Genomic DNA, 19,012 nt, shown 5'->3' on the forward strand with positions numbered 1-19,012 from the left:
AGGATGGTCTTGATCTCCTGACCTCATGATCCGCCCATCTCGGCCTCCCAAAGTGCTGGGATTACATTTTTTTTTTTTAAATTTACAAAGAAAAAAGGTTTAATTGGCTCATGGTTCTTTGACCTATACAGGCTTCTGCTTTTGGGGAGGCCTCAGGAAACTTATTGCAATCATGGTGGAAGGTGAAGGGAAAGCAAGCACGTCTTCATATGGCCGGCAGGAGAGAGGAGGAGGGGAGGTGCTACACACTTTCAAACAACCAGATCTTATGAGAACTCTATCTTGAGAACATCAAGGGGGATGTCTGCCCCCATGATTCAATCATCTCCCACCAGGCCCCTCCTCCAACACTGGAGATTACAATTCGACATTAAATTTGAGTGGGGACACAGAGCCAAACCATATCAACTAGGAAACATAACACTAACTGTTGTAACACACTGCAAATTTTAGTTGGCTGGGCAGTGAAATACAAGTTCACTTCTCATTTATATAAAGTGCGATGTGGGTTGGTCCTGGGTTGGTGGTGTCATTTCTCCATGGGGTGATGCAGGGCCCAGGGTTTTTCTTGTCATAGCTTTACCATCTCCTAGAGCCTGGGAATCCTCTTCCTCCCGGGCACTGGAAACCTGGAGAGATCATCGGGGAAGCACACGTGATTTTGAAAAACCCTGCCTTGGACATGACCACCTCTCCTCTGCTTGTAGCCTATGGTTTGGCCATAACAAAGGCAAGGGTGGCTGGGAGATGTCATTTGTGGCTGGACAGCTGTTCCCAGCAGCCCCTCTATCTTCTGGAAGGTGAGGCATGAATTTTTTGTTGGATCACTTGTGAATCTGTCACACCAATGAGTGCTGTAAAATTCGGAGTGGGATTTTACATAGAGAAAGCTAGAAAAACAACTGTGTGTTCAAGAGGCCAAGGCATCAGGGTTGAGCACAAACATAATTTGAATGCAGATTTGTGTCTGCTAGTTAATCTCACTTTACAGTTCCCCCAGTGTCATGGGTTATCCGGAAGGTTATTTCATGTACCGCCTTTGTGTGGAAGCACATTTCCATAGATAGCAGATAAAGATCTCTTAACCTTGTATTTTTCCTCATATCATTATAAATAGCTTATGCAATGCCATTTCAGTGAGGCTGACAGCTTCTACAATGAGGTCTGCATGCAGCAGCATATCTTCTTGTTATATATAAAAAAGAGTGATAGCATTCATCGTTTACGGTGACATCAATGAAGTCTGCTTGTAGACTTTGCTGAAGTTGCCTATCAGCTTAAGGAGATTTTGGGCTGAGACGATGGGATTTTCTAAATACACAATCATGTCATCTGCAAACAGGGACAATTTGACTTCCTCTTTTCCTGATTGAATACCCTTTATTTCTTTCTCTTGCCTGATTGCCCTGGCCAGAACTTCCAACACTATGTTGAATAGGAGTGGTGAGAGAGGGCATCCTTGTCTTGTGCTGGTTTTCAAAGGGAATGTTTCCAGTTTTTGCCCATTCAGTATATTGGCTGTGGGTTTGTATAAAATAATAAGAACGTCATAAATAGCTCTTATTATTTTGAGATACGTTCCATGAATCCCTAGTTTTTTTAGTGTTTTTAGCATGAAGGACTGTTGAATTTTGTTGAAGGCCTTTTCTGCATCTATTGAGATTATCATGTGTTTTTTGTCGTTGTTTCTGTTTATGTGATGGATTGCGTTTATTGATTTGCGATTGTTCAACCAGCCTTGCATCCCAGGGATGAAGCCAACTTGATTGTGGTGGATAAGCTTTTTGATATGCTGGCGGATTCATTTTGCCAGTATTTTACAGTGAGGATTTTTGCATTGATGTTCATCAGGGGTATTGTTCTAAAATTCTCTTTTTTTGTTGTGTTTCTGCCAGGCTTTGGTATCAGGATTATGCTGGCCTCATAAAATGAGTTAGGGAGGATTCCCTCTTTTTCTATTGATTGGAATAGTTTCAGAAGGAATGGTAACAGCTCCTCTTTTTACCTCTGGTAGAATTTGGCTGTAAATCCATCTGATCCTGGACTTTTTTTGGTTGGTAGGCCATTATTTATTGCCTCAATTTCAGAGCCTGTTATTGGTCTATTCAGGGATTCAACTTCTTCCTGGTTTAGTCTTTGGAGGGTGTATGTGTCCAGGAATTTATCCATTTCTTGTAGATTTTCTAGTTTATTTGCATAGAGGTGCTTATAGCATTCTCTGATGGTAGTTTGTATTTCTGTGGGATCGGTGGTGATATCCCCTTTATCATTTTTTATTGCATCTATTTGATTCTTCTCTTCTTTATTAGTCTTGCTAGTGGTCTATCAATTTTGTTGATCTTTTCAAAAAACCAGCTCCTGGATTCATTGATTTTTTTGAAGTTTTTTTTTGTGTCTCTGTCTCCTTCAGTTTTGCTCTGATCTTGGTTATTTCTTGCCTTCTTTTTTTGTAGACAGGAGGTCTCCCTATATTGCCCAGGCTGGTCTCAAACTCACAGGCTCAAACAATCCTCTTGCCTCAGCCTCCCAAAGTGCTTGGATTACAGGCATGAGCCACCACACCCTGCCTGACAACTTTAATTCCTTCTAAATTAAATGTCTGGAAACTTTAGAATGTTACAGTTAATATTTGTGGATGAATGATTCTTCCTGTAGCATTTTAAGGAGGTGAGATGTACAGACTCATTCCAAATGGAGCTCAGTTTGCTAAGTACAGTACTTAAACTGCCATTTTGATAGATTAACACTAGTAGTTAGAGGACATCTTCAAATTTGCAGGAAACAAGGTCCAAATAGAAGATTTGTAAGTCACTGTTTTCAATGGCTCATGCCTATAACCTCAGCACTTTGGGAGGCTGAGGCAGTCGGATTGCTTTAGGCTAGCAGTTTGAGACCAGGCTGGGCAACATGGTGAGACCCCATATCTACAAAAAATTTGAAAATTAGCTGAGTGTAGTGGTGTGTGCCTGTGGTCCCATCTGCTCAGGAGGCTGAGGTGGGAGAATAGCTTGAGCTGAGGAGGTTGAGGCTACAGTGAGCTGTGGTCCTGCCTCTGCACTTTAGCCTCGGCGACAATGAGACCCTGCCTAAAAAAAAAAAAAAAAAAAAAGAAAAAAGAAAAAAGATTTGTGACTGTGAGACTTAATCTAGGAAGGAATGGAAATGAAACTGTAGTGATGTTTCTCCTGCATTCTTCCGTCTGCAGAATGGCACCATTGTCGTGCAGATGCTGATGCCCAGCATTGAGCCTGTCTCCTACCTTAGGGGAAGTTCCCTGGCCCTTCCCACCTACCTCTCCTGTGCAAGTTTATTACAACTGAATGGCCTCAAGAGCAAGTGTGCCTTCTGGTTTAAAGTTTTCTCAGATTAGGGCATTGCCAGGTTGATAGGGATGAAACAGAAGCAACCAGAAGAGAATCTTAGGCTCCCACATCTACCCAGCTACCACCAGCCCTTTCTGTTGTTCGCTGGATCCCATCCTCACTGAGGGACATCTTTCAGCAATTCTTTCCTCCTTGGATTTGCATCTTCAAAGTTCTCCCACCCTTTGAATCCACTCCACTTAGCATTTCACCGACACCGCTCCACTGAAACTACTCTTGTCAGGCCACCAATGACCTTCACCTTGCTCTTCAATTGCCATTTCCTGGCCTCTTCTTATTTGTCCTATCGGTAGCATTTGAACTAGCCAGTCACTGCTTTCTCCTAGATAAACTGTTTTTTTTCTCTTTCTGTTTTTCTTTTTGAGACGGAGCCTCACTCTGTTGCCTGTTGCCCAGACTGCAATGCGGTGGTCCAATCCTGGCTCACTGCAACCTCTGCCTCCTGGGTCCAAGCGATTTTCCTGCCTCAGCCTCCTGAGAAACTGGGGTTACAGGCGAGTGCCACCATGCCCAGCTAATTTTTGTATTTTTAGTAGAGACGGGGTTTCACTATGTTTCCTAGGCTGGTCTCGAACTCCTGACCTCTAGTGATCCACCCACCTTGGCCTCTCAAAGTGCTGGGATTACAGGCATGAGCCACTGTGCCCAGCTGATAAACTTTCTTTACTTGGCTTTTGGGACATCACACTTCCTTCATTTTCTCCCCAGCTCACTGACTACTCTTCATAGTCTCTTTTCTGGTTCCTCCTATTTCCCTGACTTTCTGATATAGGAGTTCCCTCAGGGCTGCTTAATTATACTCACTCCTTTGGGGATCTCATTCACTTTTATGACTTTAAATACCATCTGTATGTATATGCTGATGACTCAAAATTATATCTTCCCTGGATTCTTAACACTTAACTTGGCCAGAGGATAGAAAAGTAAATACAGCCAATTAGTCCCGGAAAGGTGGTCAGTCATACTCACATTTTAAGAAATGCAAATCCAAACTATAAGAAGATACCACCTACATATATGAGATAAGCAAAAGTTTAATGTTTGACAGTCAGAGCTGGTGACCAGGTAGGAAAACAGGCCATTGTGTACTGGTGGAGGGAATATAAATTGGTGCAGCCTCCTTTGAGAATAATTTGGCATAATCTATCCCTTGAACAATCATTCCCACTGCTAGAAATTTACCCTTGGAAATACTTTCACAACTTTTACAGGATACAGATACTAGAGCATTTCCTGCAGCACTGTAAATTCAAAAGGGTGGAAATGGAAACCACCCTTGGGTGCTCCAGGGACCACAAAATAAAATTTGGTGTATCTGCAAGATGGAATACTATGAGACTTAAAAATGTAAACAGAGGAGTTTCTTTTGCATGTTATGGATCATGAGATTCACAATGATTTATAGAAGCTGCTGACCAAAGTTTTCTTGGGGCAGTTTCCCTAGAAGTAGGATAAAAAAAGACTTCCTTTCATGCCCCTCCTTTTCTGTCCCCTTATTACTTAAGAGTGAGTGCAGGAGGATAAAATGTGGAGGCCCCTGCTTCCTTAATTACTGGTCTAGTCACAGCCATTCTTGAGGCCCACTTTCTCCATGAAGTATTTTTTATATCCTATGATCCCAAGCACTTTATTTCTTTAGTTCTCAACAGTATCCCCAAATTACCAGTCTGCATCTATCATTCTGCATTTATTGCAGGTTTTTTTCTTTTCTTTTAGATGGTGTCTGGCTCTGTTGCCCAAGCTGAAGTGTGTTGGCGCCATCTTGGTTCACTGCAACTTCCACCTCCCAGTCACAAGTGATTCTTCTGCCTCAGCCTCAAGGTTAGTTGAGATTACAAGCACCCACCACCACACCTGGCTAATTTTTGTATTTTTAGTAGAGATGGGGTTTCACCATGTAGGCCAGGGTGGTCTCAACTCCTGATCTCAAGTTATCCGCCTGCCTTGGCCTCCCAAAGTGCTAGTATTACAGGCATGAACCACTGCACCTGGCCCATTTATTGCAAGTTTTTGAGAGCACTACTATATTTATTGTTCTTCCACAGCATAGATCTGTGCCAAATACAGAATAAGTTTCCAGGTATTTGTTGAAGTCAGAAGTGAAAATAAGAAGACACCAATTGAATAATAACTAAACAAGAACACATCCAAGTTAATACCAGCTGACAAACAAGGTCGTCAAAGTATTATCAGAATACCTAATAACTGCTACCTGGGCTTTATATACTTGGCCACAGTTTCCATTATTCAGAATTGCAGAATCCTGCCTTCCCTATACTCCAAAATATGTGAATAAATCATGCAGTGGACAATGGCAGAAGTATAAGAAAGTATATGTCTTTCCCATACTGAAACTGCTATTTGTCATATTCTTTTTTTTTCTCTCTCTCTCTCACCCAGGCTGGAGTGCAGTGGCATAATGGCACCTCACTGAGAACCTCCACCTCCAGAGTTCAAGTGATTCTGGTACCTCAGCCACCCAAATAGCTGGGACTACAGGTGTGTGTCACCTTGCCCCACTCATTTTTGTATTTTTAGTAGAGATGGGATTTTACCATGTTAGCTTGGCTGCTCTCGAACTCCTGACCTCAGGTGATCCACCCACCTCAACCTTCCAAAGTGCTAGGTTTACAGGCATGATCCTGAGTTTCTTATATACTTTGGATGTTAACCTCTTATCAGATATGTGGTTTACAAATATTTTCTCCCATTCTTTTAGTTGTGTCTTCACTCTGTTGATTTTTTTTTTCTTTCTTTCCTGTGCAGAAGCTATTTAGTTTGATGTAATTCCATTTATATATTTTTGTAACCTGTGCTTTTGGAGTCATATCCAAAAAATCCTTGCCAATATCATGGAGCATTTCCCCTAAGTTTTCTTTTAGTAGTTTTTTAGTTTCAGGTCTTACATTTAAGTTTGCAATACATTTTGAGTTGATGTTTGGATATGGTGTAAGACAAAGTTCTGATTTCATTCTACCGTATGTAGTTATTCAGTTTTCTCAGCAACATGTATTGAAGAGACTGCCCTTTCCCCGTTGTGTATTCTTGGCACTTTTGTCAAAAATCAATTGACTATAAATGTATTGGTTTAGTTCTGGGCTCTATTTTGTTCTGCTGGTATGTCTGATTTCATGTGTCAACCTCAAAAATCTGAGACAGGTCTCAGTGAATTCAGAAAGTTTATTTTGCAAAGGTTGAAAATGTGCGCCTGTGATACAGCCTCAGGAGGTCCTGATGACATGTGCCCAAGGTGGTGGGGGCATAGCTGGTTTTTTTTTTTTTTTTGAGACAGAGTCTTGCTCTGTTGCCTAGGCTGGAGTGCAGTGGTGCAATCTTGGTTCACCACAACCTCTGCCTCCCAGGTTCAAGCAGTTCTCTGCCTCAGCCTCCCAAGTAGCTTGGATTACAGGCTCCCGCCACTTGCCCGGCTAATTTTTGTAACTTTAGTAGAGACAGGGTTTCACTATCTTTACCAGGCTGATCTTGAACTCCTGACCTTGTGATCCACCCGCCTCAACCTCCCAAAGTCTGGGATTACAGGCATAAGCCACCACACCTGGCCAGTTTTATACATTTTAGGGAGACATAAGACATTAATCAATATACGTAAGACATACATTGATTGATTCCATCAGGAAAGGTGGAAAGGTGGGACCACTCAAGCACAGAGGGTGCTTTCAGGTCACAGGTAGGTGAGAGACAAATGGTTGCTTTTTTTTTGAGTTTCTGATTAGCCTTTCCAAAGGAGGCAATCAGATATGCATTTATCTCAGTGAGCAGAGGGATGACTTTGAATCGAATGGGAGGCAAGCTTGCCCTAAACAGTTTTCAGCTTGCCTTTTCCCTTTAGTTTAGTGATTTTTGGGTCTCTAAGATTTATTTTCCTTTCACATTTCCCCCCTTTTCTTTTTTAAAAATATTTTGGAGAAAGCATTTTAGAAGAAAGTGAGTCTCTGGTCTCAGGTTTTCTCTGATCATTCACGAGTAGGATGGTTTACTCCTAGATGTGCAGGTCCTGAGTTAAGAAAACTCATTTTTAGCAGGTTGAGAATTCTCATGTTCTATGAAGAGAAAACCGGGAGAAAAAGGGAGAAAAACAACAACAAACAAAAGAACAATCCTGGAAAATCAATATAGACCACATTACTCTGAAGTCTGTACATCAGTAGGCAGGTATGAAAGTGGCTTATGTATGTAAATAGGTTTCTGTTACTTTCTTCTGACATTAAGTTGTCCAGATTCATTTTGCAGGGCTTTAAGAAATCACATCTTAGTTTTCAGTGATTTCAAATTAGGAAAAATGTGGCAAAAAAGGAAAAGAAAGAAGAAAAGTATTGAAAACATTATTTTGGAGACCAGTAACCAGGAAAAATTAGAATTCAGTTCAAACTGTTGAAAATAATAAAAATTGAAAACAAGCAAGACTAGAATCTAAGAACAGGTGTACTATAGTTTTTGAAACATAATTTTTCTCTCCTAGTTTCCCATTTTTACTAAAGACAAATCATGATAGGACCAATTTGGCTTATTATATTTGGCCAGATTATTTGTATAAAGTGCAGCAAGAATAATGATTTTTTCAATAGGTTTTTAAAATTGGCTTTGATGGAACTTTTTTCATAGAAGGAATCTCAGATAAGACTTTTTAAAGCCAAGCACAGCCATGGATTTGTACCATCAAATACTCATGAATTGTGTGAATTCTCCTCTTGAGGCTTTAAAGTAACTTGGGGCCCTGAGCCTGTCAGAAAATGACAGTCCCTACTTACTACAGGTCAGGAGCCCTGTGCAGGGACTGTGTAGATGAGGTGTGGGCCAGTTTTCTCAAGGAGCTTTTATTGGCTCTGTATGTCAAGTTTGATTCCTTAAAGGAAAGTATACCATTCAAGTCAAAGCCTTGGTAAAATAACCAGATTCTCAAATTGTGTCCTGTTACAAATGAAAACAGATTCTTACTCTGCGTATGCAATAGCTATATTGCCAATAAGTTAAGAATATTCACAAATAACTTCCAAATTCTGGAGAAATCAGGTAGAGAGAAACAAATATGTTCCAGATTTTGTTCATAGGTGTATACTTAATTGTTAAAAGCTGTCAATAGCTCAAAAGAAAGGTTTCTTTGACTGAAAAAACAGAACAAAGGATCAGCAACATTTTAAGTAAAAAGTCAAAAAGATTACTTCAGTCTTCTATTAGTTCAGTCCATGCAGTTAATTTTTGTTTTGCTTGATATTCATGAGCATTTCAGCTCTCTGAGTCCTGAAAGTTTTTCCTCTATTCCGATGTCACAGCCTCCAAAGTTATCAGAAACTAGCATTGAGGAGCACCTATTCAGAGTTTTATAGCTGATTATAAAACCACCTTCTAAAGAGGACCAAAACAACAATTGTCCATGGATGACAAAAAATTTTAGAGCAGTCGTAGTCAAAGACGCAATTGACAAGAAAACTTGTTACCTTTGTGACACACTAACATAATTATAATTATTACTGATAACGTACACTAAGTCCTATCAGAATTATAGGATTTTTTCATAATTTTGGAACACATCAATAATATATTTATACAATGCAGCCCAAAGAAAACCAAATAGCATTTCATATTTGACAATGTTTCCTGTATAATTTTTGTACCAAAAAACCCCCATATATGTCATTTTTGGACTTTAGGGAACTTTATACCTTAAAGGATTCATTAGGTCAGAAAAAGGCATAATTTATAATTTCACTTTGGAAAGTTTGTCAAATATCAAAGGTTTAAACACTCAATATTATAAAATGAGATTACAGGTCATTGTAAAATATGTTATTCATTTAACTGAAGTGATAACATAAAGATTTCAAAAAAGGGTGAAAACCTTCATTCTTTCAGAGAGGAGACTTAATTTTCCAAATAAGCCCTAATAAAAACAGGATGAAGCCAATTAGATTTGTTTTTCAAAATTTTATAAACAATCTATAAAATTTTAATGTTAACCATAAGATATAACTTCCATAAGCTTTTTATACCATTTATAACCTTTATTAGGGAGTCAGTTAATGCTTTAAGAAAACCTTGTTAATCTGACACAGGGGCCTATATGCTGGTCTTGCATTTGTGTGTCTTTGACATTAAAGAAACTGAACTATTTTATCTCTCAAAATCAGCCCATACAATCTCACATGCCCACCTCTTCCTTGATAGTCTCTTGGTCTTGAGGAGTTGAATAGCTTTCATTTCTGTAGTTTGAAATGTAGTTTATTTTGATTGGCATCTTTTACCAGGCCTGAAGATGAGGCTTTAATTGCTGTCAGTTTTTAAGATTTAGTGGGACTTGGTGTCCTTTTTAGACCCAGGAGTCAAGGCCTTATAAATCAATGTCACAAGGACTGTAAAAGCACATACAGAAAGATATATGGATGTAATAAATTTAATTTAAAAAGTTGTTTTAATCTCAGTTTTTTCCTAAGCAAAGCAAAACTTAGTAATAATGGCATAGGAATTGTTTCAATAAATCGTAAAATCTGTTAGGCCAGTTACCAAAAGGCAAAAGAAAACACCTTCCTCACTGCACTGAATATTACGTTGGAAGAAAACATTTTGTTTAGACCTTAAGAAAATATTGTTAGCATCAGACCTCAACAAAGAGAACTTGAAAAAAACATATATGAGCTGAAAATGAGTTGAAGGAGGGCATTACTATTTTAGAAGGGAGAGAAAACAAAAAAATGGTGAGGTGCAATAAAAGTTGAACTTTGGGTTAAAAAAAATTAAAATATATTATAATCTATTAAGAGTAAATCAATCCCTTAGGAAAATTTCATTGTTCGAAGCAATTATTTAATATATAAGTGTTGTTTTTTGCATCAAGCCCAATCTCTAGAAAGATCACTATAATTTCCTTTTAATTATAGACAACTTCATCATATAAAAGTTTTTTTTTTTTTTTTTTTTTTTGACAGTCTCATTCTGTCGCCCAGGCTGAAGTGCAGTGATGTGATCTCAGCTCACTGCAACTGCAACATCTGCCTCCCAGGTTCAAGTGATTCTCCTGCCTCAGCCTCCCGAAAAGGTGGGATGACAGGTGTGCACCACCATGCCTGGCTAATTTTTGTATTTTTATTAGAGACAGGGTTTTTGCCATGTTGGCCAGACTGGTCTCCAACTCCTGACCTCAGGTGATCTGCCCACCTTGGCCTCCCGAAGTGCTGGGATTACAGACATGAGCCACTTGCCTGGCCTCTTTCTTTTTTTCTTTTTTTTGGGAAATAAATCTTCTTATTGTGACTTACACAGACTGTTCATGACTTGGACTTTCTGGTGTGTTCTAAACATCCCTCTTTCTTTAAATTTTTTTTTTGAGACAGAGTCTCGCTCTGTCGCCCAGGCTGGAGTGCAATGGTGTAATCTTGGCTTCCTGCAACCTCCGCCTCCCAAGTTCAAGCGATTCTCCTGCCTCAGCCTCCTGAGCAGCTGGGACTACAGGCACGCACCACCACACCCAGCTAATTTTTGTATTTTTAGTAGAGACGGGGTTTCACCATGTTGACCAGGATGGTCTTGATCTCTTGACCTTGTGATCCACCTACCTCGGCCTCCCAAAGTGCTGGGATTATAGGCTTGAGCCACCACACCCCGCCTGATTTTCTTTCCTTTGAATAGATACCAAGTTGTAGGATTGCTTCATTGTATGGCAGTTCGATTTGTAGTTTTAAAAAGAACCTCCGTATCATTTTCCATAATGGCTGTACTAATTTACATTCCCAGCAGCAGTGTATAAGAATTGCCTTTTCACCACATCTTGCCTTTTTTTTTTTTTGTCACTTTATTGAATTTGTTTATTCTAAGTTTTTTGGTGAAGGCTTTAGAATGATCATCTTGTCTGTAAAAAGGTATAATTTGCCTTTCTGTTTTCCAATTTGGATGCCTATTTCTTTATCTTGCTTGATTCTAAGACTTCCACTACTATGTTAATAAGAGAGGTGAAAGTAGGCATTTGATTCATGTTTCAGTTCTTAGAGGAAAGACTTTCAGCTTTCCCCTATTCATTATGATGTTAGCTGTGGGTTTGTAATATGTGGCCTATATTATGTTGAGGTATGTTTTTTCTATGCCTAATTTGTTGACAGTTTTTATCAGGACGGAATGTTAACTTATATCAAATGCTTTTCCTGCATCTATTGAGAAGATCATAGTTTTTGTCTTTCAATCTGTTGATGTGATATATCACATTTATTGATTTGCATATGTTCAACCTCTTTTGCATCCCTGAGGTAGAGCCCATTGATCATGGTATCTTTTTGATGTGTTGCTAGGTTCAGTTTGCTAGTACTCTTGAAGATTTTTACTGTATGTTCATAAGGGACTTTTTGGCTGTTGTTTCCTTGGTATCAGAGTAATGCTGGTCTCATAGATTAAGTTTGAAATAATTTCTGCCTCTTCATGTTTTTGGAATAATTTGAGAATTAATGTTAGTTGTTCTTTTGAAGTTGAATGTAGCAGCAATGCCATCTGGTCCTAGATTTTTCACTCTTGGGAGACTTTTTATTATGGATTCAATCTCGTTACTTATTAGTCTGTTCAGGTTTTGTATGCCTTTTCTTTTTTCAAGATTGAAAAATTTCTATTTATTTTAAAAAACTTCTGAATTAAATAGGGAAATGGCAATAACTGGTATATACATTAATTCAAAATATTTTCACTGAGCACTAAATAGAATAGTTTCCAATCTTTTCACTAAAAACCCCTTTTAAAGAATGCCTAAAACTGGCCAGGCGCGATGGCTCAGGCCTGTAATCCCAACACTTTGGGAGGCTGAGATGGGCAGATCACGGTCAGGAGTTTGAGACCAGCCTGGCCAACACAGTGAAACCCCATCTCTACTAAAAAAATACAAAAAAAAAAAAAAATTAGCTGGGCATAGTGGCAGGCACCTGTAATCCCAGATACTCAGGAGGTTGAGGCAGAATTGCTTGAACCTGGGAGGCTGAGATTGCAACGAGCTGAGATGGCATCATTGCACTCCAGCCCTGGCAACCGTGTGAGACTCTGTCTCAAAATAAATAAATAAATAAATAAATAAAGGCCGAGTGCGTTGGCTCATGCCTGTAATCCCAGCACTTTGGGAGGCCAAGTTGGGTGGATCACAAGGTCAGGATTTCAAGATCAGCCTGGCCAAGATGGTGAAACCCCGTCTCTACTGAAAATACAAAAAATTAGCCAGGCGTGGTGGCACGTGCCTGTCATCCCAGCTACTCTGGAGGCTGAGGCAGAGAATTGCTTAAACCTGGAGGGACGGAGGTTGCAATGAGCCAAGATCGCGCCATCGCACTCCAGCCTGGGCAACAGAGTGAGACTCCGTCTCAAAAAAAAAAAAAAAAGCCTAAAACTTAGTTTATTTAGGTCTTTAATCAAGAAATCTAAAGCTGCTAATCAGAGTTTTGAATCACCATTAGATGACTAGGCTAACAACCTTGAGGTAATATAATGTGGGTTTTAAAAGCTTTGTTTAAACTATACATTCTAACAGAGGGGATTCATTGGTCTCAGGCAATTAATCACAGGTTCAAGGCCAGATACTGTATATACACAGACAAAACAGAGTAATAGCTATCATTTATAAGGATAAATAACATATGGTCCTGGTATATTCAAAGGGAATAATGTCTAATATTTTTGGGTGTACAATTAGTGATGGGCAGGGAGACAGATACAAATGACTAACCCACAAGGGAGAACTTAAAAAGGACGATAGAAGAGATAAAAGTCCTGTGCCCTAGGGATGCAGCAGAAAAGGTGCTGGGAGGCTTTAGGGACCAGGTGGCATCTAGGTCAGATCAAGAGATGAATGGATGTCAGTGTGTGTGGGAGGGACCTTCAAGGCTGGAGAAAACAAAGTGAGCCAAACACTGAGCCACAGGAGTACTCCCTGCTCAGATGACAGTGAAGCATTTGTTCTGAGTAAAAAGATGTAATCTAATAAAAGACTGCATAAAACACTGGAAAACCTCACGCAATGAGAGCCTGAAACAATGCTTGTATTTCTTAACAGCAATTCAACAGAGTATCTGAGGTGGCCTGTGGAACGAACGAGAGAGCAAAATATCTTCCCAAAGGCAGAGGCGCCGCATGCTCTTGGTGGAGGTTAAGTAGCCAAGGATCGCACCCGCAAGCCCACCTCCACCCTGAGACCCCAGTCCCTTGGAATCAAATCCACAGCAAAAATCTTCCTTAATGGAAAATCTCTCTCTTCCCAAAATGTAAAATAAAAACAATATAAGCAAACAAAACTGAAAACAAAAAAAGATAATCAGAGCAAGCTTTAGCCTCTCATACTTCACCTATGCCCCAACTGCCATGTTACTGAGAACAGGGTCTTCTGCCCCATTACTTAAATGGATTCCTTATTGCAGAACATGACAAAATTTAGCATATCACTGATCCTACTATGTCCCTCCCTATAAAAAAAAAAAAAAAAAGTAAACCAACACCACACAAAATATAACCTTACCCTGAATAAAAGTCAGCCTCAACCTAAGGATCCTACTGTAATGTGACTACCCTAACCCAGGAAACCTTAATCCATTCTGACCTATTCACACAAAAAATCCCCATTCTAAGAGCTTTGGAAGCATTACAAACATGGTTGCATTAGATTCCTCTTCTGAAGTATTCTGAAGTCTTGAAACAGCAAATTTACATATTTTTCTATACTACCACTGAAGGGTAATTATCATAAAAGGCCTACAACCAAAATCCTAATCCCCTGATTCTCAGGCTATTGCAATTTTTTTTTTCCCTCAGATCAAATAATAGGAAATACACACAAAAAAATGAAAAGTCATACAAACATAAAAACACAGAATCTATAAGTGTCACCACACTGACAGTCTTAACTGTGCTAAAGAGAAAAAGAATTTGGTTTACTCAAGCTCTGGGCATTTTGTAAAGTACTTAAGACATTAACAGCTTATAAAAATAGTGAAAAAAATTTAGGTGGGAGCATAAAACTAACTCCTTCATTCAAAATCCCAAGTTCACGAGAAGGGATTTGTGGCAAACTGTCTGCACAGGGCGGCCTCAGACACCAGCCCAATCTTGGGCTGATGGCCTTGAACTTTGTGCTCAGGTCAGCTTCTGGGGTGCAGGGATGTTGGCAGATGCCTGCTTGAGGTACACGGAGGAGCCCTGAGGGCTGCTGGCTGGTGTTCTGTGCTGCACATTTGATGCCCTTCAGCCCCTGTTGCCAATGCCTCAGCTTTGTCAAGTGCTTCTGGACAGTGTGTGTTTCTGTTGTAATTCATTCCTTAGTTCTGAGACATCCTCTTTGGTAACTTGCTCTGGTGTCTGGACAAATAATTGCAATCGTTTTCTGTAGGAAAACATTCTGCCTGTGTTGCAATATCCAGAAACTCCTAGATATACTGATCAACACCAGTTTAAATGTTTTCCTGATCAATGCCATTGACATAGTCCTCACTCACCAGAGAAGCTAAGCAAGCCTTGAAAGATGACTCCAACTCATTCACCCGGTACTGTTAGAAGGTCTCAGAGTATCTGGTGCTGCCTGAAGAAGTGAAGCCTGGCCCCGGAGCTCCAGTGTGGGTGGTGGGATCCCTGGTAGCTGCTAAGAGAACATATCACCTAGTGGAGTCACCATGTCTTGAATAGCCTGTATTTCTTTATGATTCAATCTTGTTATATAAAATGCATCTAGGAATTTATTCGTTTCCTCTAGGTTTTCCACTTTGTTAGTGTGTAGTTGCTTATAAGAGTCTCTAATGATCCTTTGCATTTTTGTGGAATCAGTTGTAATGTTTTCTTTTTCATTTCTAATTTTATTTATTTGAGCTTCCTCTTTGTATTGTTGGTTAGTCTGGCTACTGGTTTATTGATTTTATCTTAAAAAAAAATAAAACAAACAAACAAAAAAACCACACAACTTTCCCTGTGATTGTTTCCTTGTAGATTTTGTCTCTATTTTGTTTTATTCTGCTCTGATCTTTATTCTGTCTTCCTTTTACTAATTTGGGGTTTGGTTTTTCTTTCCTTGAGGTGTCTCATTAGGTTATTTGAAGTCTTTCTGCTTTTTGACTCTAGTTATTAATTGTTACAAATTTCCCTCATGGCAATGCTTTTGTTGTATCCCATAGGTTTTGAGATGTGTGTTTCCAACATTTTTTACTTGAAGAAATGTTTTTATTTCCTTCTTAATTTCTTCATTGACCATCATTCAGGAATATGTTAATTTCCATGTATTTGTAGTTTCTAAAGTTCCTCTTGTTATTGATACTTAGTTTTATTCCATTGTTGCCTGAGAAGATACTAGATGTGATTTAAATTTTTTTTTTTTTTTTTTTTGAAATGGAGTCTCGCTCTATCGCCCACACTGGAGTGCAGTGGCGGATCTTGGCTCACTGCAAGCTCCAACTCGTGGGTTCATGCCATTCTCCTGCCTCAGCCTCCTGAGTAGCTGGGACTACAGGTGCCCGCCACCACGCCCAGCTAATTTTTTGTATTTTTACTAAAGACGGGGTTTCACCATATTAGCCAGGACGGTCTTGAACTCCTGACCTTGTGATCTGCCCGCCTCAGCGTCCCAAAGTTCTGGGATTACAGGCCTCAATTTTTAAAAATTTGTTGAGGCCAGGCTTGGTGGCTCACGCCTGTAATCCTGGTGTTTTGGGAATCTGAAGCTCCTCAAGTGGGAGGATTGTTTGAGGCCCAGAGTTTGAGACAAGACTGGGTACAACATAGTGAGACACTGTCTCTACAAAACGTTGAAAATTAACTAGGCATTGTGGTGTGCACCTGTAGTCCTTATTACTTGGCAGGCTGAAGAGGGGATCATTTGAGCTCAAGAGTTCAAGGCTGCAGTGAGCTATGATAACAGCACTGCACTCCTGCCTGGATGACAGAGCAAGACCCTGTCTTTAAAAAAAAAAAAATGTTGAGACTTGTTTTGTGGCCTAATGTATTAGGTTTACCCTGGAGAATGTTCCATGTGCTGATGAGAAGAATGTGTGTTCTACAGCTGTTGGATAAAAGATTCTGAAATATCTGTTAGGTCCATTTGGTCTAAAGTGCAGTTTAAATCCAATGTTTGTTGATTTTTCTGTTTAGATGATCCAATGCTGACAGTGAAGTTCTCAATAGTTATTGTCTTGGAATCTTTATTTTTTATAGTATTTGCTTTATGTATCTGAGTGCTCTGTTGTTGGATACATATATATTTAGAGTTGTTATCTACTCTTACACTCCGATAGCATTTTTGCTATGAAGTGAATCTCCTGGGTTGGATGTTATATTACTTGGTATTTCATGTCTTTGGATCAGGCATGAGCAATAGTGCTGGCTGAGCCTTACAGCACTAGAAAGGCAAATCCATGTTTGGAATAAATCCAGGTATTTATCCCTGTGAGGCTGAATCACTGTTTTTTAGAGGCTGGCAGGTGGCTGATGTAGTCAGTTTGTCCCCAGGTAAATAGTTTATTTTCTTGAGGAATACTGTCATATTAGGGACTCAACTTTCTGCTGATACATGCTGGGTAGTTCTTGGCAATTTTTTTTTTTTTTTTTAGATGGAGTCTCGCTCTGTCACCCAGGCTGGAGTGCAGTGGCGCGATCTTGGCTCACTGCAAGCTCTGCCTCCCGGGTTCACACCATTCTCCTGCCTCAGCTTCCCGAGTAGCTGGGACTACAGGCACCCGCCACCACACCCGGCTAATTTTTTGTATTTTTAGTAGAGACTAGGTTTCACCGTGTTAGCCAGGATGGTCTTGATCTCCTGATCTCGTGATCCACTTGCCTCGGCCTCCCAAAGTGCTGGGGTTACAAGTGTAATCCCAAATATAATTATGTGTTTATATAATTATATTATATATATGTGTGTGTGTGTGTGTGCATATGTATTTGTCAAGCTTTCCTGTTCATCATTATATTGTGCATTGCCCATTTAATCAGCACAGTCAGTGAAATGACAGTTTCTACTTTGTTGCTCCTATTAGGATGTGTGTTTTTTTTTTAGAATGTTAGAAATGTTGCAGAAACTAATTCAACCTTTTTTTTTTTTTTTGCTTTTTTTAGACAAGGTCTCACTCTGTTGCCCAGACTTGAGTGCAGTGGTGTGGTCACAGCTCACTGCAGCCTCAACTCCCCAGCCTCAGGTGATCCTCCCATCTAAGCCTCCCAAGTAGCTTGGACTACAGGCATGTGCCACCACACCTGGCTAGTTTTTTGTAGAGATGGGATTTTGCCACTTTAGCCAGGCTGGTCTTGAACTCCTGCACTCAAGCGATCCACTCAACTTGGCATCAGAAAGTGTTGGGATTATAGGCATGAACCACGGTGTCTAATCTCTAATTCAACTGTTTTACTTCACTTCTCCATATGCACATTCTACCAGTGCACTAACTTCATGTTGAGTAAGAAACAGGGAAAAAGTAGCTATGAGTTGCCTTATGTTTCCAATCCCATCTGTGTGATCATTTTCCTGCTCAAAAGGAACTTGAGCAGGAAATGCGTTGACCAGGTTCCTTGGCTGTTTATGCTAAGATGTTGTCTTCTGAATTCACATCAAATTCTGGGTCCAAATGGACAGTGGTGTCTCTTGGGGCTGTCAGTGTCCCTGATTACTCAGATGTAAATGTGTTTAATATGGAAGAGAAGCACAGAATTCTGGTGAACCCACAATGTATAGTGAAACTCAAAATGAGTATGAGGAAAGTTATGGAAGTTGAAGGACAAGCATCACAAATACCGTTTACAAATGGATAGGCATATTGCATGTATCTTCCCTGTGCTGGACAGGGGTTGTGTACAGCTATGTAGGGCACATGTGCATTAAGCTGGCCTTAATTGTGAAGGTTCTGTGGTAATGAATGGTGGAAATGCTATTCATAAGGAAGGATGGGCCATTTCTACACACTCAGATGGTCTGTGGCTGGGAGCATGGCAGAGGCAATCTTGGGCATCCATGGAGATGTTCCTGTATCATTTTTCAGGATCCCAGATTTTCCTCACAAAGGGTCTGACCTCTACAAAATAGACATGCATTGGCTAAGCATTCCAACATCTGTAGAGCTATGCCACAAGGCCTTCAGCCCACATATTTGGGCAATGATTCTGCCTTCTATCCAAGAAGATAAAGGCCTCGTAAGCACTCACCAAGGAGTCCTGGTTTACTTAACCACTGTTTGCTAATGGCTGAATGACGTCTTCAATTTCTCAAGGTCCTTCTGCAGGTGGTAATGCAGATCAGCGATAATCAGTCTACTCCGCTCTTTGTAGGCACTTTCCCTACATTTTCCAAGGCCTGCATCATCACACATGCCACAGCATTCTCTATCATTGAAGCATTTTCTCAGGAAATCACCTGTGAAATATTTTGCAGCTAACCACCTACCTGTGCCCCACTAGCCAACCTGCTTTACTCCTGCCAGGCAGGTGAGTGGTCCCCAGATCCCTATTTTACCACCTGTTTTGTCAGACTGTTCTTGGTATCACTGTGTTGGAGGGAGTTCTCTGCAAAGACCAAGATGGGACTGCATGTACAGAGATTTTATTTCAAGATATGATTGTGAGAGAATGATGAGGGGAGCAGTTACTTAGTCTATTTGAGCTGTTATAACAAAATACCACTGGCTAGGAAA

At 40.0% G+C, this 19,012-nt stretch overlaps 1 long non-coding RNA gene and 1 pseudogene across 1 annotated transcript in view; one reads left to right on the forward strand and one right to left on the reverse strand.

The window, feature by feature from the left end:
- The window catches only part of LOC139358533 (uncharacterized), a 30,645-nt gene that overhangs the window by 4,514 nt on the left and 7,119 nt on the right, over positions 1-19,012 (forward strand). The window contains exons 2-3 of the long non-coding RNA XR_011613649.1: positions 5,100-5,204; positions 5,784-5,882. This is a non-coding gene — a long non-coding RNA (uncharacterized lncRNA). The remainder of the gene's footprint in view (positions 1-5,099; positions 5,205-5,783; positions 5,883-19,012) is intronic.
- LOC139358531 (mediator of RNA polymerase II transcription subunit 28 pseudogene) lies at positions 5,066-18,878 on the reverse strand (annotated as a pseudogene).

The sequence above is a fragment of the Macaca nemestrina genome, chromosome 15 (assembly GCF_043159975.1).
Source record: "Macaca nemestrina isolate mMacNem1 chromosome 15, mMacNem.hap1, whole genome shotgun sequence".
Lineage (NCBI taxonomy): Eukaryota > Metazoa > Chordata > Mammalia > Primates > Cercopithecidae > Macaca > Macaca nemestrina.